This window comes from Bubalus kerabau, chromosome X, assembly GCF_029407905.1.
Source record: "Bubalus kerabau isolate K-KA32 ecotype Philippines breed swamp buffalo chromosome X, PCC_UOA_SB_1v2, whole genome shotgun sequence".
Taxonomy (NCBI): domain Eukaryota; kingdom Metazoa; phylum Chordata; class Mammalia; order Artiodactyla; family Bovidae; genus Bubalus; species Bubalus kerabau.
Genome location: NC_073647.1, coordinates 43,079,762 through 43,107,576, shown reverse-complemented (window position 1 = coordinate 43,107,576; position 27,815 = coordinate 43,079,762). Strand labels below are relative to the sequence as shown.

Genomic DNA, 27,815 nt, shown 5'->3' with positions numbered 1-27,815 from the left:
AACATAAGGCTGTCCCTGTTGACCTTGAGCGTTGGGGTGTCCACTGAGAGTGGGTCAGCAGTTCAGGATGGGGCATTTCTTACCCTCTTTTCCACTCTCTCCATGCCCCACCACCAGGTCTGCATGTATAAATGCTCCTTTCCTGACTTACTCGAGAAATCATCATTTTTTTATAGTAAATTTTGTGGCATTGAATGTTTCCATAAGGGCTCATGTTTAGGCTGGAATGAAGTTATCCTCCTGGGGCAGCGGAACAAGCCCTTCAGCGAAATGCCTGCTATGCGCTGGGCCCTGCCGGCCCCGGAGCTTCCTCTGGCACACGGCATGTTACTGTCCCATGTGTGTGGATTTCCAGAATCTGGGCCCCTCCTTGTGCATAGGAAATTGCCTAAGGGAGATCCGAATCTGGCCTGAGCACCCACCTGGTTCCTCCTCCCCTTCCCGGGCCTCAGCCAGCTATTGTTTGTCCAGAGAGAATGTGTGTCCAGAAACCTGGGGCTGCCCCGGCTTGTCTGGCAGAGAGCACCTGGACCTGGTGGGGCAGCTCCATCCTACTACGGAGCCCCCATGGAACCAGGCTGGGTGGTGCTGTGGTCATACAGTGGGCAGCCTCTGGCCTGAGTGGGACTGGGGATGTGGGGCCTGAGTCAGTTGGTCAGAGTAGGAAACACTCCTGGGACCCCACGGTGGGGGCAGCACTCCCTCAGACCCCATGCCTGGCAACAGAGGGAGTAGGCTTTGTTTCTGTTTGTCTGCTTTAGTTTTATTTTTCCCCTAAAAGTCACTTAGTCAATGTGTGGATAAGGACACACAGCCTTCTGGGGGTGCACGGGGGCAGTGAGGGGACAGACACTGACCAGTAAGCCCCTCAGCCCAGGGACCCTATTGCCAGTCAAGAGTCAACCAGAACAACATCTCTGCCATCTTCCTTCAGCTCTTACGCTCCTCTTTCTGGAATGTGCTGGAGTCAACCACTCCCAGGGCAAAACCAGTGCTGTACTCAGATGGCTGAGGACCAGGCTCTGCTGCCCACACACCACAGCGCACGTCCATCAGCGTCCCAACGGAAGACGCCAGCGTGTCCACAGAAACACACTCTCAGGATGGAAGTAGTGACGTGCCTGGATTCCTCAGTCACTGTATTTCGCCAGTCAGAGCAGAGGGTGGACATTTCAAACCTACCCACTTCCCCCAAGGACCAGGTGAGACAGCCTTCCCCCTATGTGGGGCAGGCGGGTCAGGACGGCCATGTGAGGGTCCCCCAGGCTGCTCCGTCTGTTCCCACCTGGTCACTACGATCCCTGGGCTGCTGGATTGCTCACCGACCAGCGTTTTCACTTGCTCTGTGGATGACAGGCCCCCAGGCCACTTCTCCATCTCCAGGGAGAGTGAGATGGGCATCAACCTCAATAGTGACCACAGGGAGGGTGTGAAAGGGGGACTTGGACATCAGAGCCTCCCAGAGGCAGGAGGGAGTCTGTCCTGGGTGAGGCAGTGGGTACAGGATGGTCCAGGGAGGGCGGGATAAGGGATTACTTATGCTCTTCTGGGACAAGGAGGAGCCTGGGACAAGTGGGGCCCTGCCTGACCACAGCTTCCCAAGCCCCCTTGGCACTGAGGGACGTGATCACCTGAGGCAACATGATTGCTCCTGTTGTGTGATAAGACCTTCCGAGTTCCGCAGAGCTTAGAGAAGAGGAGGGCACAGACATCTGCAGAGCTTAGAGAAGAGGAGGCACAGGCTTCACAAGCAGGAAGACTCGATACCACCTGGTCCTGCATGAAGAAGTCACTTAGTCCTCTGAAGCCGCATTTACACGTCACTGTGTGAATGAAACCACTAGACTCTAGAAGGTGTGTGACACTGTCATGTTTGCTACTTCCAAGATTTCATGTACATTTAGAAGTCTGTGTGGCTGTGAGCGTGTAGAGATAGCCTGGGAAAAAGAAGAGCCAGGAAGAACTGTTTCCACTTTCTTCATCGCGAGTGATAGGTTTCTGAGGATTCTGATGAAAAACCCACACAGCTCCTCTGAAATCTGCCTCATACAAACTGTTGCTTCACCCAAGCAAGGATGCTCAGTCGCGAGCTGAGGTGTTTAACTGGCTGGGCTGCGGGAAAGACATTTCACTGCAGTTACAGCTATAAAAGAACTAATTTCAGGCTCTCATGATGCAGAGAAAAGGAGAAATCTGAACCGAGGTTTGGGAGTGTCTGCTAGCACGATTCCCCAAAACATTCCATTCTACAGACTCAACATCTAGATTTTACCTCCATATCAAACAGCGTGAACTTCCCATTATTCATGGTGCTGTCTGCACCAAGGTTCAAAAAAGCTTTCAGAGATCTATTACGCAGTTCACTTGCTCACGTCATTAATGAAATATAAAATGTTCTGCCTTGGTACCTCACATTTTGTACAGAACAAGGTCCTAAGCTTACCACCTGGGAATTTGGGATTGTAGTTCATGAATGCACTATTCTCCATAGGACCTGATCTTTATCACTCATTCATTCAGAGCCTGTTTATATTAAGTCCTAGGGACCTGACTTAGTGAAGTTGGAGATTACAAATCAGAAAATCTTTCCTTCCAGACATATTTTGAGGGAAAAAGGATGAAGGATTACATTTTTTTTCTAGAAGAAAAATAGATCTGTTCACCAAATACTTATTAAATGAGGTCATTGTGCTAGAATTAAAAAAAAAGTTCCTTTCCATGTTGGAAGTCAAAGTCTTACATAAAGCTCTCAACAGCCTAAGAAATGGTAATCACCTACTTTTATTATACACACACACAGAGATGTGTGTGCATTTGAGTATAACCAAGGTATTTTGGCCCATCAAAGAAAACAGCAAAATTGATCAGCTACATGAGTAAAGTCTAATGAAATGGATTATGTATCACAGGATATAAAAGTCTCAGACATAAGATCGAACTTTTCTTTCGATTGTATGGGAGTTACTGACACGTGTTATGGACTGGATGTTTTCATTCTCTCAAAATTCACCTACTGAAATTCTAACCCCTCAATGAGACAGTATTAAAATATGAGGGTCTTTGAGAAGTGATCAGCTCACGAGTGTGGAGACCCAGTGAATGGGGTTAGTGCCCTCATAAAATGCTTGCTTATGAAACATTTATTAAACGCCTATCACTGGACAACCCTTGGGCTGGCACTAGCAGGTGTAAAACGACAAGATGCACATACTACTCTCAGCAGCAAGGGTCTAGAATGACACACAGTAAGTCCACACAAGATCATGAACACACTTGGTGGCTTCATGATAGGAGGTGCTGGAAGACAGAGGAAGCCTGAGGGTGGTGGCTGTGGGGCTGGTGAGGTTTGGGAAAAGACGGGGTTGTTGGGTACCAGCAGCTGCCATGTCCTGAAGGGACCACAGGCAGGAAAGGGGGAAACCAATGAAACACAGTTTACAGACATCTGTTAAGCTCCCAGACACTGCTGCCACAGAACCAGGTTCTCACGTGTCTCCCTCTATCTGATCTTTCAGTTTGCTCACCAGGACACATCTCATGGCAAGATTACTGTAAGGACAGGCTTACTTCCTAGGTCCCCTCCTTGCTCCCCATCACCGAATGTACAGCAGAGGACAACTTTGCTTTCTTTTTCTTGGAGAAAGCTTTGAGGTTTGGCTGACTCAGTCACTTTTTTTTTTCTTTTTTAGATGTGACCACTTTAAAATACTCTATTAGCAAATAGACTGATAGGAAATCTTCAAAGGACACAGCACTAAAAGGATCAATATCGCTTACAATAGCTCTAAAGGACCAGAAAGCTTCATTTAGGATATAATTGGAGTTCCCTTGAAGAGAAAGACGGAGTTGAACTTGAGAAGAAACCAAACAAGGCCGTGTTTAATAGCACTGCATGACACGGTCTTTGCAACTGTCAATGCACAATAACTCCATCTACCAATATCTATTCTGTAGATTTCAAGACACTTGATGCAAGGCAGAGACAACTCCTACCCTTACATGAGAAAACATGTGACAACACGTGAAAACATAGGGTGATGTTTTAAGATAATGTCTAAAACTGGGGATGTTCACCAGACTACAGTTCAAATATACAGCCTTTCACTTGATATATTATTTAATAATATTTTAATGTACAGATCTATTCAGAAGCATACCCATTTAGAAAGGCATTATGACATGCAAATTTTACTCCCTTTCTTCAAAATATTCATAAAATGAGAACAGCTGATAAGAGTTGAGACTAAAGACAATGTTCCCAGAGCTACAGGGATAGGAAAATAAACAACACAAAACCAAAAAAAAAAAAAACTACAATTCAAGTATTCAGTGTGGCTGGATGTAGAAAGCCAGGCAGACCTTCTCTTGAATGCAGGTCAATGTGTGTGGCTACAGCTCTCTGGGTAGCTGCTTGGTTTTCTTTACCTGTGAGATGGGGTCACAAAGGATGGCCAGCAAGCCAGTCCTACTAGCTTCCTTTTTTTTAAAATAAAGTTTTATTGGAACACAGCATGTTCATCACCTTCTGCTACCACAGAAACTGTATGGCCTATGGAACCTGAAATATGGCCTCTCCCTCTTTAGAAAAAAGTTTGCCAATCCCTGATCTGTGGGGCTACTGCACAGAATGGAAATGATGTGACACAGTACTTGGTCCACGGCAGTTGTTTTCATTATATCATTATTCAAATAGGCAAAAGGTTAAGGTAATGCAAACTAGAAAAAAAAAATGTTTCAATTGCCGAATCCTGCAGATCAATGAATCCTTAACCATCTTAGATGAACCTCTTACTCTTAGAGTTCCACTCAGGAGATGGCAAAGAACCTCAGCCTGAGCTCCACTCTACAAAAAAATGACTCAGGATTAATGAGGATTAGAAGGACACCGAGTTACCATTTCTCCCTCATCAGGCTGGCAAAAAAAATCCTTGAGTGTGACAACACATTCTGTTGGTGAGGCTCTGGGGAAATAATTGCTGAAACTGCTGCCAAAATTTTAGGGAGAGAAACTTGGCAATATTCATCAAAATTCCACAAGAATTTACTCTTTGATTGTACTCAGTAATCTACCCCTAGAATACCTGGCAAAAAATACAGGCGTGCACAAGTTTTTCATTACAAGAGCCAAAGGCTGGAAAATGCCTAAATGTCCACCCTCAGGACAGATGGTGGATGCCAGGTCCAGAACTCTAAATGGGCTTGGTACCTCCCGCTGTGCTAGAAGGACAGAAAAGAGAAAAGACCAGACAGCCATCGACAATGGACAAGAAGTCACCATGAAACTGTCCCCAACTGCCAAAGAGGAGCGATTTGAGTTTATGTGAATCAGAGGGTAGACTGACAAGGTAAATCAAGCCACAAACAGACACTCCAGACAATTCACTGGTGCTGCAAGACAGAGGAACTGGTTTCCTCAGAAGCTAGTGACAGAAAGAGAAACCCAACGAAGCTGGGAAAGAATTGGGGGACACAATCTCAATACAGAGGTGGAGATGTGGCAAAGGAAAAGAATCGGTGGTGACAGTGGTAACTGGTCCCACAGTGGTGACCATTTCATGACGTATAAAAATATCAAATCAATATGCTGTATACCTGAAAGTAATATAATATTGTACGTAATTATAACTCAGTAAAAATTTAAAAAAAATTTAAAGCTGAAAAAAATTTTTATAGTAAGTGTGGACTTTAGAAGCATGCTGAGATCAGGAAGTGTAAGCACTGACTGGTATTAGATGGCGCTAGGGACTGGCTGGTACTTGTATTCGGTATCAGTGTAGCATCATGATTCTGCAAGAGAACATCCAATTATTCACAGATGTACACTGACTTAGGTAGGGAGGATGACACAATATCTGAGGTTCTCTTTACAATATTTCAGTCCTGTCCCGCCCGCCCCCCACCCGCCAAAAAAATAATGCACAAAGCAAGTATGGTAATGTTTTCCTAAAGCCAGGAGACAAATAACTGATGTTCAACTTGCTGTCCTCTCTCCTTTGACAAGAACTTTGGGTCTTGAAAGACCTCTGTAAGTCTACAATAAACCTTGGTTTAGGGATAGAGTGAACAAACAAGCGGGCTTTCCTGGTGGCCCAGTGGTACCCTCCTGCCAATGCAAGAGACATGGTTTTGATCCCTGGGTCAGGAAGATCCCCTGGAGAAGGGAATGGCTACCCACTCCAGCATTCTTGCCTGGGAAATCCCATGGACAGAGGAGTCTGTCAGGCTATGGTCCAAAGAGTCAGACACAACTTAGCGACTAAAACAATAACAACAACAACAACAGCTTCTTTGTTTATCTTTGCATTTGTCGATACACAAAAGAAGAATCAAGAGAAAGATGCTTTGGGGAAGGTCTCACACACATGAAGCTGCCTGTGATATTTCAGCCTGAAATCTGGTCCACCAGAACTGCCTGCCCCAAACCATCTTCATCCAATAACCTCAAGGACCAACCACGAGAACTCACTGAGAGATCAACAGTGATGGTGTTGATGGCATGGACGAGTGTGTAGAGAAATAAACAGACTTTTGAGTCAATCACAAATGGTACCAGAAATGCCATCACAGTCAGCCTGGTGATGAGGTATCTGTTCTTACTCACTACTGGAGAAATAATGCATTTTAAAGTATTTTATTATTCCTTTCATATGCTCTAAGCACTCCATCAGCTTGATTGATACACATAAAGACACATTTTGAAAAATGAGTAATACTCCCCTGTTAAATATAATGAAACAGTAGCACATTGTAAGCTGCATTCTCCAGAATTCAACTCTTAACTTCATGTGGTATTTGGAAAGCTGGAGGGCCACTGACATTGCAATCACTGGACACCATGGCCTTACCTCCTCAATGCACAGGATTTACATTTACTTTCTAAGCTAAACATTTTAGTCAGAAGTCTTTTGAATGCAAAAATGCTATTATGATGAAAGTTTAGTTCAGTTCAGTCGCTCACTCGTGTCTGACTCTCTGCGACCCCATGAATCACAGCACGCCAGGCCTCCCTCTCCATCACCAACTCCCGGAGTTCACTCAAGTTCACGTCCATCGTGTTGGTGATGCCAACCAGCCATCTCATCCTCTGTCGTCCCCTTCTCCTCCTGCCCCCAATCCCTCCCAGCATCAGTCTTTTCCAATGAGTCAACTCTTCGCATGGGGTGGCCAAAGTACTGGAGTTTCAGCGTCAGCATCATCCCTTCCAAAGAAATGCCAGGGCTGATCTCCTTGCAGTCCAAGGGACTCTCCAGAGTCTTCTCCAACACCACAGTTCAAAAGCATCAATTCTTCGGCATTCAGCTTTCTTCACAGTCCAACTCTCACATCCATACGTGACCACTGGAAAAACCATAGCCTTGACTAGACGGACCTTTGTTGGCAAAGTAGTGTCTCTGCTTTTGAATATGCTGTCTAGGTTGGTCATAACTTTCCTTCCAAGGAGCAAGTGTCTTTTAATTTCATGGCTACAGTCACCATCTGCAGTGATTTTGGAGCCCCCGAAAATAAAGTCTGACACTGTTTCCACTGCTTCCCCATCTATTTCCCATGAAGTGATGGGAACAGATGCCACGATCTTCATTTTCTGAATGTTGAGCTTTAAGCCAACTTTTTCACTCTCCTCTTTCACTTTCATCAAGAGGCTCTTTAGTTCCTCTTCACTTTCTGCCATAAGGGTGGTGTCATCTGCATATCTGAGGTTATTGATATTTTTCCCGGCAATCTTGATTCCAGCTTGTGCTTCTTCCAGCCCAGCGTTTCTCATGATGTACTCTGCATAGAAGTTAAATAAACAGGGTGACAATATACAGCCTTGATGTACTCCTTTTCCTATTTGGAACCAGTCTGTGGTTCCATGTCCAGTTCTAACTGTTGCTTCCTGACCTGCATACAGATTTCTCAAGAGGCAGGTCAGGTGGTCTGGTATTCCCATCTCTTTCAGAATTTTCCACAGTTTATTGTGATCCACAGAATCAATAAAGCAGAAAATGAAAGTGAAGTTGCTCAGTTGTATCCGACTCTTAGCGACCCCATGGACTGCAGTCTACCAGGCTCCTCCATCCATGGGATTTTCCAGGCCAGAGTACTGGAGTGGGGTGCCATTGCCTTCTCCGTCGTTTCTAGGTTACCGCTGTCTTTATTTCAACATTGTCAAGTAATAATCATGACTTGTGCTGATATTATAAAGATACATAAATATTGCAGTGAACTGTCATTGTGCTCTTACAAATCAAGGCTATTTCTACTGAAACCTTACAACCAACTTCTGTCTGACTTTAATACATGGAAAGATTAAATGATCACTTACATCATGGCAACCTCCAGGATATTTCACAGCAATGCCAAACATCTCCACTTAGATGTTCACTGTACATTTTACACTACAGTATCCTTCATCTTCTAATGGAGAATAGATAGAAATGGTTGCAACACAATATAAAAAGGCTAATCTTTAATAAACCATAAAAAATCCATGTTTGCAAACACACTAGAAAGAAAGCATAGTATGGATTATTTGAGTGCCGAATTATATTTACTTCAAATAATCTCAAATCACATCATTATTAACAAGCATACATACGTTGCTAAGAATTGTAACTTTCTAACCATCAACCCTCATCTCATGATTCATGCTAATATATCCATTTTCTATGTGTTTTAACTATGGAGTACTCTCTACAGTCATTCTCCTTTAGAGAAACTTCTCAAAACAAGATTGATGAAATGCCTTCTAGTATGCAATCTCTGATATTTACTTCGATTTAACTTTTGGTTAAATACCTTTCTACATATTTGTTACATCATTTCCATAGGTTTCTTGTATAAACTCTTGTGTTTTCTGATGCATGTTTAGGGCAAACCTCTTCTATCACTTGTTCCATTCCTAGGGTTTCTCTCCAGTGTGTATTCTCAGATGTTTAGTGAGCCAACCACTAGGACTAAAGGCTTTGCCACATTCTGTACGTTTATAAGGCTTCTCTCCAGGATGAACTCACAAATGTGTAGTAAGAATTGAGTTCCGATTAAAGGTTTTGCCACATTCTGTACATTTATACGGTCTCTCCCCAGTATGGATTCGCTATTGTTTAGTAAGACTGGAACCCTCAATGAAGGCCTTGCCACATTCTGTACATTTATAACATCTCTGCCCCATATGAATTCAGTGATGTTGAGTAAGATCTGAGCACTGAATAAAGGCTTTGTTAAAATCTTCACATTTATAAAGCTTCTCTCCAGTATGAATTTGCTGATGTCGAGTAAGATTTGAGCGCTGAATAAAGGCTTTGTTACAACCTTTACATTTATAAGGTCTCTCCCCAGAATGAATTCGCTGATGTCCAGTAAGATGTGAGAGACGACGAAATGCTTTGTTACATTCTTTACATTAATAAGGTTTCTCTCTAGTATGAATTTGCTGGTGATAGGTTAGTTGGGAGTAACAGGTAAAGGCTTTGCTACATTCTGTACATTTATAAATGTAACGGAGAAGGCAATGGCACCCCACTCCAGCACTCTTGCCTGGAAAATCCCATGGACGGAGGAGCCTGGTTGGCTGCAGTCCATGGCGTCACAAAGAGTCGGACACGACTGAGCGACTTCCCTTTCACTTTTCACTTTCATGCATTGGAGAAGAAAATGGCAACCCACTCCGGTGTTCTTGCCTGGAGAATCCCAGGGATGGGGGAGCCTGGTGGGCTGCTGTCTATGGGGTCGCACAGAGTCGGACACGACTGAAGCGACTTAGCAGTAGCAGCAGCAGTACATTTATAAGGTCTCTCTGCAGTATGAAGAATAAAGCAGAGATAGATGTTTTTCTGGAACCCTTTTGCTTTTTTGATGATCCAGCAGGTGTTGGCAATTTGACCTCTGGTACACCAAGGAATCTGCAAATGGTAATGAGTGAGGAAACCACCAGGTGATGGAGTCCATTCCCCTGGAGGCTGGCTGATCTCAGGGGGCATTCTTTTGGTTGTTAGCCTCCGGGATCTCCTGCACCAAGTTCTCCCACAATCACTCGTTCTTCCACCTGTTAGCTTCCTGCACAGAGCCCTCCCACAGTCCCTCTAGGAAAACAATACATGTGACTTGGAAACAAGGCCTACCTTCTAGCCCACGGGACTCTGCCCTGTCCTTCCCTTTCACCTCTCTTTCCAGGAAGCCCAATTTGGCTCCAAACTGATTGAGCATCAGCCATGAACAGTCACTGCCTCCAGCTTCACGCTGGTGTGGACTCAGAGCCTCAGTCTGGGGTGTCTACACACTCCGGCGAGTGGTCCACGTACAGACTAAAGACCATCCACGTGTTTCATCGAGCTGTGTTCACATCTGCTCTCGGCGGGCATGAGATGTCCAGCTTTGCTGGCTTGGAGTCTTCCTGTCCCACTGGCCCAGCAGGAGAGACAGTTTGTATTGTTACCATCTTGTTCCCTTGGGGAACATGCACAGGTGACCATGACTAACTGCCTCGTGACCTGGTGTGTTTATCTCCCCAGCCCCGTGCTTACCTCTCTGGCTGCAGGGCTGTGGGCAGCCATCAGCCAGCCCTGATTCTCTTTGTTCTCTGCACGCTTGAGTCCTGGACACTAAGTCATCCACACAGGGGGCTAACAGGGAGAGACACAGACTGTCCTCAACTTCTCTCCCCAGAAAGAGCCCAGCACACTGTGGAAAACCAGCCTTTTTGTTAATTTTTCATCCAATGACTCCCATGGTATGTTTTCACCTACCTAGGAAACTAGCAAGAAGACAATGAAATTTCTCTCTGTAGATGGTACATGCCTGTCTGTCCCTTTGGCTCAGGCCTGAGATGTAATGTTTAGACCTTCATTGGTCATTTAAGCGGTAACACACACAGTCACTTCAGGGGTTCCTTGTCACAGGACCCTGCTGTGTGCACCTTGGTACTTGCAATCACCTTATTTATTTCTCTTATCACCTGATTCTCTCTCTCACAAACACAAGCACACGAGTATAAGGATCCTGTTTGCCCTGCTTGTGATCACTATATTTCTGATGCATAAAAGAATGCTGAGCAGGTAGTTAGCACAGAACAAGTATTGGTTGAATGAATGCACAGATGAAGGAATGCCACAGGTGAACTCAAGAAGTCATATGTTAATTTACAGTGGTTGACACAGGGTGAAGGACTGAGGGGAGGAGAACATTAGCGCATGACAATGAAGTGTCTCTGCAGAGTTCAACTCCTTGAGCTCAAAAAATTACCTAGTGTTAGCCTACTGGCCTGCATCCACACCCCAACATCTGCCGTGAAATAGAGAAGCCAAATTAACAAATCCTCCATCCCATCACTTTCAAGGTCATTCATCTTTTCCTTCCTTCCTTCTTAACTTCCTTTCTCTCTATTTCACACACACACAGATCTCAAGATGTGTCCCTTTCAGTTTCATAGATTACTTTTCTATTGAGCACATCTTCTTTGTATGAAGATCCTCCCCTAATGGTTTAGAAAGTGATTTTAAAGTATCTTTCTTTTTTACTACATTACCTATTTTTTTTTTATTTTAACCAGGACTTATATCATTTAGAAGATAAAATCTGTCCAGAGATTTTAAAAATGTCCTTCCTCAGAAATGAAATGGCAAACTGAATCCCCAGACTTAGTTCTAATTGACCCATTTATTAGGGAAAATCAACACATCTAGCTTCCATAGGTTACACATTTTTTGCATTAAAGCTTTAAGTCACTCGTCTAGGCTGCATACAGTGAGATGCATAGATGCTAAAAGTAAAGTGCAATGAGTTTTGGCAAATGTTTGCACGGGTGAAACCATTGCAACAAGACCCAAAATGTCCTTCATGTCCTTTTCAGCCAGTTCTCACCTTTAGAGAAATCTAAGGATCTCAAAGAACCCCAAGGGCAATAAAACAAAGGAAAGTCACCCTGGGATACATCACAGCCAGACTACTGAAAGTCTAAGAGAAGAGAAAAAGCTTAAAAGAGCCAGAAATAAATAACACATTATGTAAAAGTGGATAATGACAAGATACATGACTGACATCATCCAAAAACTATGGAACCAGAAGAAGTTGGAATGACATATTCATGGTGCTGAAACAGAGTTCTTCAACCAGAAATTCTGTACCTAGTGAAGTTGTCCTTCAAAAATGAAGGCAAGCATAAAAGCCATTTTAAGACAAAAAGTGAGAGGATTTTCAATCAACAGATTTTCTGTGTAAGGAATGCAGAAAGAAGTTATTTAGGGAAGGAAAATCACACAAAAGGCAACTCAGATCTATAGGACCCCAAATTATGCAGAAATAGCAAATACAGGAGTGAATATAACCTCCCCCAGCCCTCCTCCCCAGCAGAGTTCCCCAGTCCCTGACTGCATTCAGAAGCACAGCTTCCTCCTCACCTGGCAGGTGTGGAATGTATTTGACAAGTGGCCAATACCTGCATATACAGAAGAACATGTAAACCCAGGTCTCCTGTTACCCACAGCTTTCCCAGCCACCACCGAGTAGGCATCATACTCCCTGAATCTAGAAATGCTCCCTTCAGAAAAGGACTCCTTTTTCAGACCAGCTACAAAATGACCAAACTCGCTTTGCCTCCTGAGGCTGCAATGTGTTTAGCCACGGGGATGACCTGTGCTGGTCACTGAGTTGCTGTCCCTGCACTGGGATGGGCAGCCACACTAGGGCACTGGCATCTAGCCAACTGAGAGATGTCACAGCAATTCTCAAACATAGGCCTGGGACTTCCTAGGTGGTTCAGTGGTTAAGACCCCAAGCTTCCATTGCAGAGGCACAGGTTCAATCCCTGATCAGGGAACTAAGATCCCAGATGCCTCAAAGTGTGGCCAAAAAGTAATAAAAAGGAAACAAACACAGGCCTACCTCTTCAGGAGGTCATTCCACCAGTGACTACTGAACTCTTGCGATGGCCCCCTTCCTGGCTGCCTGCGTGTTTCATGCCCGCTGATGACCACTCCAGTCCTGGAACTGCCTGCCCATGCACATCTGTCTTTGCATACCTCCATCTCTCTCTGGTACACTGGCTTTTGACCATTGGTAACCGAAACCTCCGGACCACTAGCTAGCTCTGACCGTTGAGTTTCCACACTGCTTTGGTGGTTCAGAGTTCCATCATTCACGTAGCCCTTAATCATTCCCCATGCATTCTAACTCTTGATGGCTGCACACTTTATGCCAGCAATATATTGGTTGACGTGGTGACAAAGGTAAACAACACAAGGTCCCTTCACTGGAAGCTTTCCTGTTTCCCAGGGGGTAAGGGGACAGCTGATTGATTTAAGTATCAGAGAGGGTGACAAGGTGTTCTAGAGGCTTAAAGTGAGAGTCGCTCAGTCATGTCCAACTCTTTGTGACCCCATGGACTATATAGTCCATGGAATTCTCCTAGCAAGAATACTGGAGGGGGTAGCCTTGACCTTCTCCAAGGGATCTTCCCAACCCAGGGATCAAATCCAGGTCTCCCGCATTGCAGGCGGATTCTTTACCAGCTGAGCCATAAGGGAAGCCCTTAGTAACTAAAGTATGTGTTAAAACTGATATACAACTAAATCAAATAAAACTATTTTAAAGAAATAATTTGGAGGGTTAAGCAAACTATTACCTATTTTAGACCTATATAACTAAAATAACCTTAGGTGTGCAATCACCTCTTTTAATGCAACATTGTACAAACCACATGCAAACACTATCTTAATCTACACACCTTCTCTGTATGAGTTTTCTTCCTCGACAAAATTGAGAACACAAAGCATTCCTTACAGTTGCTGCCAAATATGCTGATGGTGTACATATCTCGCCTTAACTGATGGACTTAAACTCAATCCACTGGTTTGCACCCTGGACTTCAAAAGGTCGATCATTGCAGTAGATGTGATAGCTGAGTTCTTCCAAAGGTGGTTCAGCATCAGCGGTAGGAAACTGGGCAGCATGCTCAATTTCTTTTCTCACTTCCACATCAATGTCCTTTAATTTTTCAACAATGGCATGCTTGCTGTTCACCATCCTGTCCTTGAGGAGCATGATAGGGTCACTCTTACTCCTAACCTCCTGAATCTCTTCTCAGGTATGGTAACTCACTCCAGGATCACTCATGCTGTGTTCATGGTAACAGTAAGTCTGCAGCTCCATCAGTATAGGCCCTTTTTCAGATCTACAATAGCAGCTGCAAATTTTGTGGCCTTCTAAACACACAGGATATCCATTCCATCTACCCTCAGCCCAGGAATAAAGTCACCTATCTTGTAGTAATCAGTGCTGGCTGCTGCTCTCTCCACAGAGGTTCCCATCCCATACTGGTTATTCTCAAAGATGAAAATATAAGGCAATTTCCACAAAGCTTCCATATTTTAAGCTTCGAAGATCTGACCCTGATTAGCAGCGCCATCACCATACAAAGTCAAACAGACCTCATCTTTTCCATTATACTTACAGGCCAGAGCAATCCCAGCTCCCAGGGGCACCTGAGCTCCCATGATGCCATTGCCTCCATAGAAATTCTTGGCATACATATGCATCAATCCTCCTTTTCCTTTAGCACAACCACCTCTTCATCCTGTAAGCTCTGTGAGAATCTCCTGGACAGAGAGTCCACGAGTAAAGGTAAAGCCATGAGCCTGGTACTCTGTGATCAGATGGTCTGTGGTGTTGATGCCAGCCTCCAGGCCTATACGACAAGCTTCCTGACTATCACACAAGTGACAGAAACCACGAATAATGTTCTGTTTATACAGCTGATCTGCTTTTAACTCCCTTCGGTGAACAGCCTGCAACATCCTGTAGTATTTGAGTCCATCCTCCCTGGTAAGCACTATAGTGACAGGAGGGCCCTCTTCCAGCCAGTGAAGATCACATTTCTTCATTTCAAAAGTAGCATCATTTGCAAAATGACGGGATGCCACCAGCACTCTGCTTGCCGGCTTCTGGACGACGCCCAACAACATGCGAAGAGCGGTGAGCATCTTCCTCATGGAGCACAGGCAGTGGCTGTAGCTGCAAACCCCCAACGAGCCGAACACTATGGCCCAGGTGAGTCCAAGTCTCCTTTTCTAGAGGCTTAAGGCTTGAACAAATGTGCAGCTTTTCACCAGTAATTAAAGATTATCAGATAAACCAGAGAAAGACCAATACTGTATAGTATCACTTATATGTGGTATCTGAGAAAATACAACAAACTAGTGAATATGACAAATAAAGTAGCAGACTCACAGATAGAGATCAAACTAGTGGTTCACACTGGGCAGAGGGAGGGGTAAAATAGGGATCAGGGGGAATAAAGCTATTAAGGGATTAAATGAAACTGTTATCAGACACAAGTCCGTGTGCCCAGCACACAGTGAGACCAAACCAAAACGCTGAAGTTTGGAGCAGAGAAAGATGTATTGCAGGGCTCTGCAAGGAGGCATAAATGCATGCTAATTCTATTCATTTCGCAGTGTATTTATATTTATATACATTTAAATATCTCTTTTCCATTGCTACTGAATTCCTTATTACCACATATATTTGGATAATGTTTATTTTAAATATGCTAGTAATTGTGCTTTATGCTCATATATTAGAATTAGGATTCTACTTTAAGTAAAACTGAACACTTTGCAATGGGCGTTCCTATTTCTTTTCTATCATTTATTTTCTGTCATTCAGATGCTATAACTGCATAAGAAAGGGGACCCCATCCCAAGGCCTTCGAGGGAGCAGCCCCCTCCCCAAATTGCAGTTGGGTGCTCTTTGACTTGTATCTCCAAGAAAAGTTAAATCCACAATCCTCGAGAGAGAGAGATATATATATATATATATATATATATATATATATATTCACAAAAAATATATATATAAACATGAATATAACAAGTTCATTACCAATGGTTTCATTATTCTTGTTCTTTCACAAAAGGAAAAAAAAAAAGAAGTTCCAGGGGAGGCATTAGAGGGCTTCGCTCCATTCCTGAAGGTAAAATATTTTCAAGAGTGTATAAATCTGAATGATTGTTCCTTAGAATTTCAGAACATCCTTTCAGCATCTTCTTCAAATTCCTTAAGGGCTTCATGGTGACATCTAACTATCAGCTCAAAATGTCCACTCACAGTGTCTACTGATCAGGTTTTCTCAGGTACAACAGGTTCATGAACAAGTGTCCAGGGGTTGTCTGCTTCCTCAGCACAGAGCTCAGTCCTGGCAGATCCCATCTCTCATCTCCAGACACCGTGAAAAGCCTATTACACATCTCTAGAGTCTAACAATTTTCAATTAAGCTTGATTTCTATTTAATAATTAGACAGATGTGAATACTTCTGTGAGCAGTTTAAATATACATTTTTGATTTTCATGAGACACTCCAGGATGACAGTCCAGTTGGTGTTTTAGGTTGATGTTTTTATATTCTTCATTATGGCACCCCACTCCAGTACTCTAGCCTGGAAAATCCCACGGACAGAGGAGACTGGTAGGCTGTAGTCCACGGGGTCGCTAAGAGTCAGGCACGACTGAGCGACTTCACTTTCACTTTCATGCACTGGAGAAGGAAATGGCAACCCACTCTAGTGTTCTTGCCTGGAGAATCCCAGGGATGGCAGAGCCTGGTGGGCTGCCGTCTGTGGGGTCACACAGAGTCGGACACGACTGAAGTGACTTAGCAGTAGCAGTAGCATATGACACTATGGACAGAGGAGCCTGGTGGGCTACAGTTGATAGGGTTGCAAAGAGTGGGGCACAACTGAGCAACTAACACACACACACACACACACGCACGCACATGAAAACATCTTTAAACCAGAAAGTAGACAGCCATTGTTTTCTACTTGTTAGTTTATAAACAAACATAATATTTGTGCTTCCATTATATTGGTTATCAATACATTCTTTTAAAACATTAGGTTATTCATACATTCTAAACTTTTCTGATCAAATCTTTTGTTCATTATCCATTTGAAAAGTATCTGACATAATAATGGCCCCCAAAGATGTCCACACTCTATAATCTCTATCTAATCCCCAGAAGCTAAGAGCATATTTCTTAATATGGCCAGGCCTCGTGCTGGGCAAAATGTCCTCACTTTCCTGCCTGAGACACAGATGTGGGCAAGAAATGCTGATTCCTGATTGTCACTGAGATGTGATTGTTTATTATGCAGCAAAAGCTGCCTGATACACTTTCCATCTCAGCATCTTGTTGACTTTCTCCACAGCACTAATCACAGTCTGTAATGGAATTACTTCCTTGTTTACTACAGTCACTGGAGAGAGAATCCGTGAAGGCAAGAGGCATCTTAATGTGCCTAATGCAAGCCCAAAAAGTGCTGGTGCCACCAATGCAGGAACTCTCTTGAGGCCAAGTCGATCTGTTCTCCATCTGACCCAATATTGCTCTCTCTCTTAAAAAATGCTTCTCTATGAAACAAGTTAGAAACTTCAGTTCCCCAGTTTTCAAAGTTTGGGATTTGGGGACTGACTTAAAACCAAACAAAAGACAAAACAATTCTTCCCTCGGCAAGAAAAGATGACACAGGAAGAGGCCACTTGCTAAAAGATTAGATGTGACTTTTAGTTATATTCTGTAAAATATATACAAAATCTTAGTTATATTCTGTGACTTTTAGTTATATTCAGTTATAATCTATTTAGTTATATTCCCATAGTTTGTCATCCTTGACTCTTCTCTGCCTGACGGGTCCCATCAGTGTCTCAGCATCACTAACAGACACTAAGGCTCCAGGGAATGTGATGATTTAAATGTATGTCCCCTGAGGTTTCCTGCAGGAACATTCCTGCTTGGCTGAAACTAAGCTGGCACTGGGAATACAATAATGTCCCATCATTCGTTCAAGTAAAAATGCAAAATTAGGTATTTTTGATTCACACATTTGAAGACTCGCTTTTTTCCGGTCTGTGCCTGGCCCTAATGAATTGCTGGATTTTTCTTGAAAAATAAACTCTCACAGCTCTTAGGGTTGTGGGAAAAATTACGGCAGACAAACAGTATCTGAACTGCTCAATAACTGCAGAGTGGTGTTTTGAAAACATCAAAATCGCAGGTCTCTAGCTGTCTGCCGAGCACTAAACAAAAGTTAGCAAAAGGGACGCACAAAATGACCATTGATGTTTCACAAAATGAGACCTTTCTTTCTAGACAATTAATTGGTCTCACTAATCGAATCCTTTATTGAAGCCTGAGGGCTTACAGGCAACTTTAGAAAACTTGGAATTCATCATTTCAGAAGCAAGTTCTATCCTACAACTGGGTTCTTTCATCTTACACTTCAGATTAGTTCTTGTTATCTTTAAAACTGAAAAACAAGCAAACAAACCCAAACAAACCTAACCCAAAAGAAAATCAAAGAAGTCCAGCAGGTAAACAAGTAAGAAAGTGGATGGTATTATAAGCTTTCACCACCAGAAGTGGATATACTCACTTAGCCGAGATGCTCCAACAGCAATTTTGCCTCCAGGTGGATGTGCAACACACCCACTGCAGACACAGACTCTATCTTCCTGGAAGTAGGTCTAAGAGGGGTTTTTCAGGGTGGGGGGCCACTCCACACCAGTTGCCAGGTTCTCAGCTCCTTTATACAAGGGCGGTGAGAATCAGGCTCTCTCTGACCAGAGTCTCCATCAGCACAATGGAGATGACAACCAAACTATCTGTGTCATTTTCAGTTGCGATTAAAAGACATAACACTCTGGAAGGAGTGTCATTTAAGTAGTAAGCTATCTGTTAAATATTTGTGGGTTTTTTTTTTTTATTATTTTTGAGCCTCACAAATCTTACAGGAGATTAATAAGGCAGGATCAGCATTTGTTGTTTCAGAGGAAATATTTAGGGTTTGAGTGGACTGGCCAGGGATGCAGACAGACCACGCTGGGCCTTGCAGGCTGCCCCCTACCCCATGTGAAACACGCTTTTCCTGAATTCCTGGAGGCTCAGATGCCAATTTCTGTTTGTTTCCCCAACACCCTCTCCCAAGCCCTGCTACTATATTGTGTATTATGTATTATCTGTTGATGTATCCATCTCCCCCACTAACTGTAAGAGGCTTGGAACACAGACCACACATTCAGCTCTGGATCATCAGCTCCCAGACAGGATAGGGGGAGAAGCATCAATTAAATGAGTGTGGAGCCAAACCAGCCTCAAGAAAGAGAAACAGGAAAGACCTCTGCCCTGGAAAGAATTGTCAGAAGTGTCTCTGGAAGCCCTCAAGCTGATGGGAGCCCTTTCCAAGATCTGCCCAGGATTTATGGTCATTAGACTTGACTCTGCCTGACAGTACTCCAGGGCTATTCGGTGACATACGACCAACATGCAGGAAAGATCGCAGTGCCATCCACTGCTGAGCTGTGTGCAGAGCAGCGGGAGCCCCGCCTCACATTGATGATGGAGACAGACTCCAAACAACTAAAGCCAGTGCAGAATTCTCAGGGTCAGGGGGATCTGAACAGACCCAGGAGTGTGGGTGAGACTTGGAGAGATGAAGGGAACAGCATTTGGGAGGAGGGAACAGAAGGAGCAACCGTGACCCTGAGTTCCGGGCTCCCATTTGAGTGTGAGAGGGAACCCACCAGCCATGCAGACCCTGGGGGCTTCCAGGCAGTCATGGTCCTGCTGGGAGCTCCAGTAACGAGGTTCAAGAGGTCTAAAAAAAAGGAATCAAACTGAAAAAGAGACGGGAATTTTGTTGTTGTGCAGTCGCTCAGTCATGTCCAATTTTTTGCGACCCCATGGGCTCCACCACACCAGGCTTCCCTGTCCTTTACCATTTCCCACAGTTTGCTCATGGAGAAGGAAATGGCAACCCACTCCAGTGTTCTTGCCTTGAGAATCACAGGGACAGGGGAGCCTGGTGGGCTGCTGTCTATGGGGTCGCACAGAGTCGGACACGACTGAAGCGACTTAGCAGCAGCAGCAGCAGCAGCAGCAGCAGCAGAGTTTGCTCAAGTTCATGTCCATTGAGTCAGTGATGCCATCCAAGCATCTCATGTCACCCCCTTCTCCTCCTGCCCTCAATCTTTCCCAGCATCAAGGCCTTTTCAGTCCTTCAGTGAATATTCAGTCCTTTCAGTGAATATTCAGAGTTGATTTCCTTTAGGATTGACTGGTTTGATCTCCTTGCTGTTCAAGGGACTCTCAAGAGTCTTCTCCAGCACCACAATGTGAAAGCATAAATTTAATTTTCAAGATAATATAGGCTTTGCATGAGAACTACACCTAAAAGTCATCTGCAGTCACCAGCAAGTTCATATTTATTTGTATGGTTTTCTTCAGAAAGCAGTAGTGGTATCTTTTTAAAAAAACTGGAGCAAATTTAAACATCAGTCTTAGGTAATTGGTTGATAGATGAATGGGAGTTCAGTGGGGTTTGAGTTCCATGTCGGGTATCCTTTCACAATTACACTGTACAAATAAATGCAAAAATCATTTAAAAAGTAAAATATTATTTATGAAACTTCTCTTTATCACTGAAAGTATTTAATCACAAGATATATTACAACTTACCAGATTTTTCAAACTTGAGCTTACAAATATATAGCTTGCCTGTGTCTGCAAATACTGTTTGGTGCTGAGTGATGTTGTACAAAGAACTGTGCTGGGGGGTGTCTAGATTAGGATCTGAACACATAATTTCTTCTGAAAATAGTATTTTCAGCAATCCTACAAAGGTCTAAACAAAAATTAAATGTGAAATGCTAAAACTGGATTCCATTTTTCACATTTACAAATGAATTTACTGTATATGGAGGAGTCTCTCCTGTAAGTTATAGACGCAGACAATCAGAAAGACATACGGACTTAAAGCACACATACACATCATACGTCACACACACACACACACCACACATACACAGATCTCACACACACATCACACATCGTACACACACACATACGACAGATACATATACACATACATATACGACAGACAGCATCACACTTGGTTTTTATCAGCTCAAATATGGTAAGAGGTCCTTGGCATCTTAGCTTCTGTATAACTTTCTTCTCCGGATTTACTATAAAGCAGCATAGCCATAAAAACCATACCACCTATTCACATAGGATTCATCATGTTATATTTGGATAATGTAAAATACTTGCAGAGAAGAACCACAAGCCTTCAAACTGCTGAGCTGGCAGTATTATGTCTAAGGTGTATTTTCTTTCCCTGATTTTTAACTCAAACTTATTTAATGATAGGAAATTAAAAGGTAAGTATGCCCCTGGCAAGTGCAAGCCAGGGCCCTGATTTCAGACTCTCCATCCATTCCAAAAGTTTAGGCCCAATCCCATTTTGCCTTTTCCTCCACCATTTTCAGTACCCATGAGCTCTGGGATGTGGTTCCCTGAACGAAAACCTCCTACATGAGGACTGGACTGTACCTATGGGGTACGGGGCATCACTCTGTGGTTACCTAGCAACATGGTAGCTAAGGAAGAGCCCGGAATCAGAACCCAAAATGTGGGTGCCTCTGTTAGCTCTGCCACTTCTTATTGGTGGTGCTTTAAATGAATTAGGCAGCTTCAATTTCTTCATTTGTAAAATGCCATAGAAAAGAATTAAAATGAAATGAGCTCCATGCAACCCTTAGGTACAGTTGAAACAGACTAATTAGAGCACATACGATGCTTTTAAAAATTATAAACTTCAAAAACTTATGGTTACCAAAAGGGAAAGGCCAGGGATGGGATAAATTGGGAGACTGGGGTTAACAAATGCAAGCTACTATATATAAATAGATAGTGAACAAGGACCTCCTGTATAGCACAGGGGACTCTGCTCAATATTCTGTAATAACCTATTCAGGGAACAGAATCTGACAAAAGAATGGATAAGTGTATATGTATAACTGAATCAATCTGCTGTACACCTGAAACTAACACTGACACTGTCAATCAACTATGCTCCAATATAAAATAAAAAGTAAATTAAAAAAGAAAGTATAAAGGGCAATGATTAACTTTTCATTTTTTTTCCATTTCTTTTTTTTTCCCCATTTCTTGAAGATAATCGAGAAGACAGTAAGGATCATGACCATCACCACTGCAGCCTTGACCAGAAGTGGGTGGATAAGTGAGTCCTTACACAAAACACCAGACCCAGGGGGGCGCTGCCTATAGCACAACTAATTAACAAAATTAGTCCTCACAAGACTCTCACTGTCTGCAGGATTCCACAGTGAAGATGAAAAGAATGGAGGACGGAAGTTAAGAGAAGAAAGAAGGGAGATGGGAAGGAAATACCCTTGGACACTGAGAGTCATAAAGCACCAGGCACAGTCTGCACACAGGCACAGGGGCCGGGCTGCTGGACACGGATTAGGTGGCGGGAACACACGCTCTGTGGAACGTAACAGCCGGGCACTGACTGGACTTCTTCCCACAAATGAAGCTTTCTATAGGCAGAAGGGGGAAAAAGCAGTGCCAAGTTCCAGGATAGGGCAGAGACATCATTTTAACAGACTTCTTGAAAACCCAGGCTGCTTTGGGGAAGTTTCTGTGATGTCCCACAATCTGGCTTTATGTTACAGTATTTCTCTCCTCGCAAACATTCAGGTGAATGTTCTGAGTTCTCCTAACTCATTCTGTCCTTTCTTCTCCTCTCCTGGACATAAATAACTCCCTTCTGACGTTGGATCTATTGAAAATGCACACGAACACACTCCCACACACGCACACACACATACACTTTCTTCTCCACTCCATCACCACCCTCAGGATCAAAAATTAGCAAAAAGCAGCTAAAGTACTTGATATGTTAAGATCCCTCAAGGATATCTCCTCCTGAAGTTTTATTACAAACAATTGGGGGGAAATACAATTGCATTAACCCCTCAAATCCCCCCTCAAGACACACAGACTTGGACTCTTTAACAGAGAGCCTCACAAGTCCAACAGCCTCAGATAAACTGCTGCCTGGAGAGTCACATGTTCATCCCACCCAGATGTCATGGCCTTGCTTGCACATTTCAGAAGACATTGCAAAAACACACAGGGTTGTTGGCCAAACACTGTCTGAAAAATAGACTACCAATCAATGATACTCAAGTAAAATCACAGCTTTCAGAACTGCCCTCCCATCCTCTTTAGTTACAGAATATATAATATACATGTACATATCGTTTATATCATGGTGGCTCAGATAGTAAGGAATCTGCCTACAATGCAGGATACCTGGGTTCAATCACTGGGTCAGGAAGATCCCCTGGAAAAGGGAATGGCTACCCACTCCAGTATTCTTGCATGTAGAATTCCATGGACAGAATCTGGCGGGCTATAGTCCTTGGGGTTCCAAAGAGCAGGACACGACTGAGCAACTAACAAACTTAAGCTACTTGTGCTGTTATTCATCATATTCATCATATTATTGACATGATCTCACACTTATCCATCATAATATTCATCATATTATTGACATGATGTTACACGTAAGCACTGACTCTTAATTTCCAAGTATAATCTCAGGATTACATGGGAAACTCCTTGAATTTAGAGATGTTGACTTATTTACATTTCTTTGTGTCCTAACTTAGAAAATCTCCAGTGAAGACTTCAGAGATGTTGGGTATCCTGAGTGATGATAACAGTGAGAGGGTAACCATCATCACCACTGTTGATGAGATAATTGTGTTTCGTGTCTGTGGGGTCATTAAGTTAATTACTTGCCTGGAAGTTTTGCTGCCATTCCTGAGTGAGAGCTTGAGAGGACTTGACTTGGAACACTGAGATGCTCAGGACTGCATCATTCATATAGAAAGTGTATCATCTACTGTTACCTATGTAACCTATAGGTTACTTCCTAACTTTATACTTAGGATAGGGTACTTCCCTTTCTGAAATGTTTTCTCCTACCCTCAGAGCTCTACCCCTCAAATGAACCTCACTGTGGGGGTGAAAAGTGTGTTTTGGTTTCATCATTAAGTTCTTGCACTTAGTGCTACTTTCCTTTCTAGCATATTTGACTGGATTGCATCAGTCTCCTTTCCCCAAAATGCTTGTTTTTCATAACTTAAATTCAAATAGTACTCACAATAAAGGGTTACTTAAAATTATTTTTTATAGGAAAAAAGATATCAATGTGGCCAAGTAAGTGGGGTTAGTGGGAACTGCCTAAAAGGCCCTGAAATGCCCCAGTTGCCGCTGTTTTGGACAAAGTGGCTCCCTCTGGTGGAAACAGAACCTTCTCTGGATGGACTGGACCATATCACACAGCCCTGGGGTGTCTTCTGGAGATGTGAGAAGAGGGGGAGGAGTCGTCTGATGTTGGTATTTGGATGGTCCATGGCAGGTGGGAAAACTGAATCACTGAATGGTTTATCTTCAGTTAAATTTCTATGATCACTGCCCCCAATCCTCTGGGGTGACTGGCCAGGGGGACCCTGAATGGTGAGGTGCAGGCACATGTGGGCACTTGGAGATTAGATACAACTCATAAGCCTCCCAGATTCAATCCCGAGGCTCCAAGAAGGAGGAGAAAGAACAAGCCAACCAACTGCAAGAACTGAGAGGCCCACACAGATTAGAGGAGGGGTGACTGGGCTGCATGCCCTCGACCCACAGAGGAACAAAGATGCCATTTCAGAATGAACAGCACACAGAACCCCTCCTGAGATCCAGACACTCACTCTTGTTGTTGCTAAAGGTCAGTGGATTTTTAAACTAAATAGTTGGAACTGGAGAAATTCTGATGTTCGTCATTGTTTATTTTACCACATTATCTGTCCGCATCTGTGTTTTTTTGTGTCTTTGTGTTTGGACTAAATTTGTTCATTTTCCTGCTCTGTGAATTGTATGGATCTTCTTAATGTGAGAAACAGAGTACACATTACTTAATTGCTTGAATACCACTTAAAAATATATAACTGTTCTAAAATCTAGAGAACTGAGTGAAACAGCCTATAAGGAATTCATCTACTTGTTACATCTTCATGTAATTCTTGACACAGTAACATCTCTGCACTCAACATCTATATTGACACTGTGCAAAATTCAGCTGCATCAAAAATTATAACTTGCTTGTAGCAAGGGGAACTATACTCAATGCTCTGAGGTCCCCGAAATGGGAAGGGAATCCAAAAAAGAAGGGAAATATGCATACATACAGCTGACTCACTTTGCTGTACAACAGAAACTAACACAACACTGTAAAGCAACTATACGCCAATAAAAATTAATTTTAAAAAAGTTATAACCTGAAGCTGAACAGAAAGAGTGTCTCCTCCTCATTCCAACCAGGTCCCACTGTCCTGGTGGCGGGGCCATATTCTGAGCTCCTGGCAGATGGTGACCCCTGTTCACATATCTATGATCTCTCCAGGAGAGACTCAGTCCTTAAGGAGGAAGGCATTGCTGGGCATCCTGTAACCAACCACAGCCCCTGAGAGTCCTCATCTGTGATCATTCAGGTCAACCCTGAGCCTCACATTCCAGTGCAAAACATATGCATTTAACTCTCATCAGGGCTTCCCAAGTGGCACTAGTGGTAAAGAATCCACCTGCCAATGGAGGAAATGCAAGAGACATGGGTTCAATCCCTGGGTTGAAAGATTCCCTGTGTAGGAAATGGCAATACACTCCAGTATTCTTGCCTGGGAAATCCCATGGACAGAGGAGACTGGTGGGCTACAGTCTATGGGGTCGCAAAGAGTTGTACACGATTATATGACTGAGTGTGCATGCACACACACACACACACACACACACACACACACACCTCTTGTTGCTTGTGGCAGTGATGCTCAGTGATGATGCCCTGAACACTGAGTAGATAATACTGAACAATGGCCCTTGGGGAAACACAGTAGGATCCCAGAAGCCACTGGTTACAACATTTTCATCAACCAATCAATATGTAACCTGTTTAGAGACACATTACTCAATACCTATTGCACATTTATCAACACTGAACTCACGGCCAACAGCGCTGTGACTTCTGCTTGAATGTACTCTCTCTGATAAATGCATTTTCCCCACAAGGCACATCCCAGCCTCCTTTTTGTTTCATTAAAAGAAATTGAATTCAGATATCAGTTCAGTTCAGTCACTCAGTCATGTCTGACACTTTGCAACCCCATGGGCTGCGGCACGCCAGGCCTCCCTGTCCATCACCAACTCCCAGGGTTTACCCAAACTCATGTCCATTGAGTTGGTGATGCCATGCAACCATCTCATCCTCTGTCGTCACCTTCTCCTCCCACCTTCAATCTTTCCCAGCATCAGGGTCTTTTCAAATGAGTCAGTTCTTTGCATCAGGGGGCCAAAGTATTAGAGTTTCAGCTTCAACATCAGTCCTTCCAATGAACACTCAGGAATGATTTCCTTTAGGATGAACTGGTTGGATCTCCTTGCAGTCCAAGGGACTTTCAAAAGTCTTCTCCGATATCACAGTTCAAAAGCATCAATACTTCAGTGCTCAGCTTTCTTTATAGTCCAACTCTCACATCCATACATGATGACTGGAAAAACCATCACCTTCATTAGATGGACCTTTGTTGGCAAAGTAACGTCTCTGGTTTTTAATATGCTGTCTAGGTTGGTCATAACTTTCCTTCCAAGGAGTAAGCGTCTTTTAATTTCATGGTTGCAGTCACCATCTGCAGTGATTTTAGAGCCCCCAAAAATAAAGTCTGTCACTGTTTCCACTGTTTCCCCATCTATTTGCCATGAAGTGATGGGACTGATGCCATGATCTTAGTTTTCTGAATGCTGAGCTTTGAGTCAACTTTTTCACTCTCCTCTCTCACTTTCATCAAGAGGCTCTATAGTTCCTCCTCACATTCTGCCATATGTATCAATATAAATATTGATATATCATATTTTTATATTATTTCTAGTATATTCTATTATATTCTATTATTTTCTATTATAGGTTATCCCAAGATATTAAATAAATTTCCCTGTGCTATACAGTAGGTCTTTGTTGTTCATCTGTTTTATATATAGCAGCTTTTATCTACTAATCCCAAACTCGTAATTTATCCCTCCTTGATCCCTATCCCATGGTAACCATAGTTTTTTTTCCCAATGTCTGTGAGTCTTTTTTTGTTTTATAAATAAGTTCATTTGTATCATTTCTTTCAATTCTACACGTAAGTGATATCAGATGATATTTATCTTTGTCTGACTTACTTCATTTAGTATGGTAATCTCTAGGTCCATCCATGGTGCTGAAAATGGCATTATTTCATTGTTTTTTATGGCTGAGTAATATTACACTATGTATACATACCACATCTTCTTTATCCATTCATCTGTCAATGGACATTATGGTTGCTTCCACGTCCTGGCTACTGTCAACAGTGCTGCTATGAACATTGGGGTGCATGTATCTTTCCGAATAAGAGTTTTCTCCAAATATATGTCCAGGAGTGGGACTGCAGAATCCTATGTCCAACCTTCCTGTGCTCAGGAAGTGCAGTGCACTTCAGGACATTTTAGGCAGCAATATCACCAACACAAAGAACAAAATGTGGTATGTGTGGCACTAACTATTGCCCTGTTCACCGTCTGAACTGAACCCTGAAGGAGAGCCTGGTCTTGACATTCCTCAGCCACACATGCACAGCTGGTAACTCCAATTTCCTGCCCCTCCTCAAGGGTCCAACAATGACCATGAAAGCACTGAGAGTGTCACTTGGGGGTCACAAATGAATTTTAGCAGGTAGGTGAATTCACAGACACAGATCCTGCCAATGGTGTGGATCAACCTATTCTAAAAAATTAAACATCCTTTTGTATTACCAACTGGAGATAAATTTCTGGATTTTGGAGCTATGTTTACCTTTGTTCTCTGTGGTATTGCCAGTTCTCAACATGTCATTTATAAAGAGTAAATGC

General features: G+C 43.2%; 1 protein-coding gene and 1 pseudogene across 1 annotated transcript in view; both read right to left on the bottom strand.

Annotated features, from left to right (window-relative positions):
• Positions 1-4,092: 4,092 nt before the first annotated feature.
• LOC129639966 (spidroin-1-like) overlaps positions 4,093-27,815 on the bottom strand; it is a 198,485-nt gene continuing 174,762 nt past the window's right edge. The window contains exon 5 of the mRNA XM_055565259.1: positions 4,093-5,787. The gene's annotated coding sequence lies outside the window, so the exon portion shown is untranslated. The remainder of the gene's footprint in view (positions 5,788-27,815) is intronic.
• Positions 13,795-14,963, bottom strand: LOC129640424 (pyruvate dehydrogenase E1 component subunit alpha, somatic form, mitochondrial-like; annotated as a pseudogene).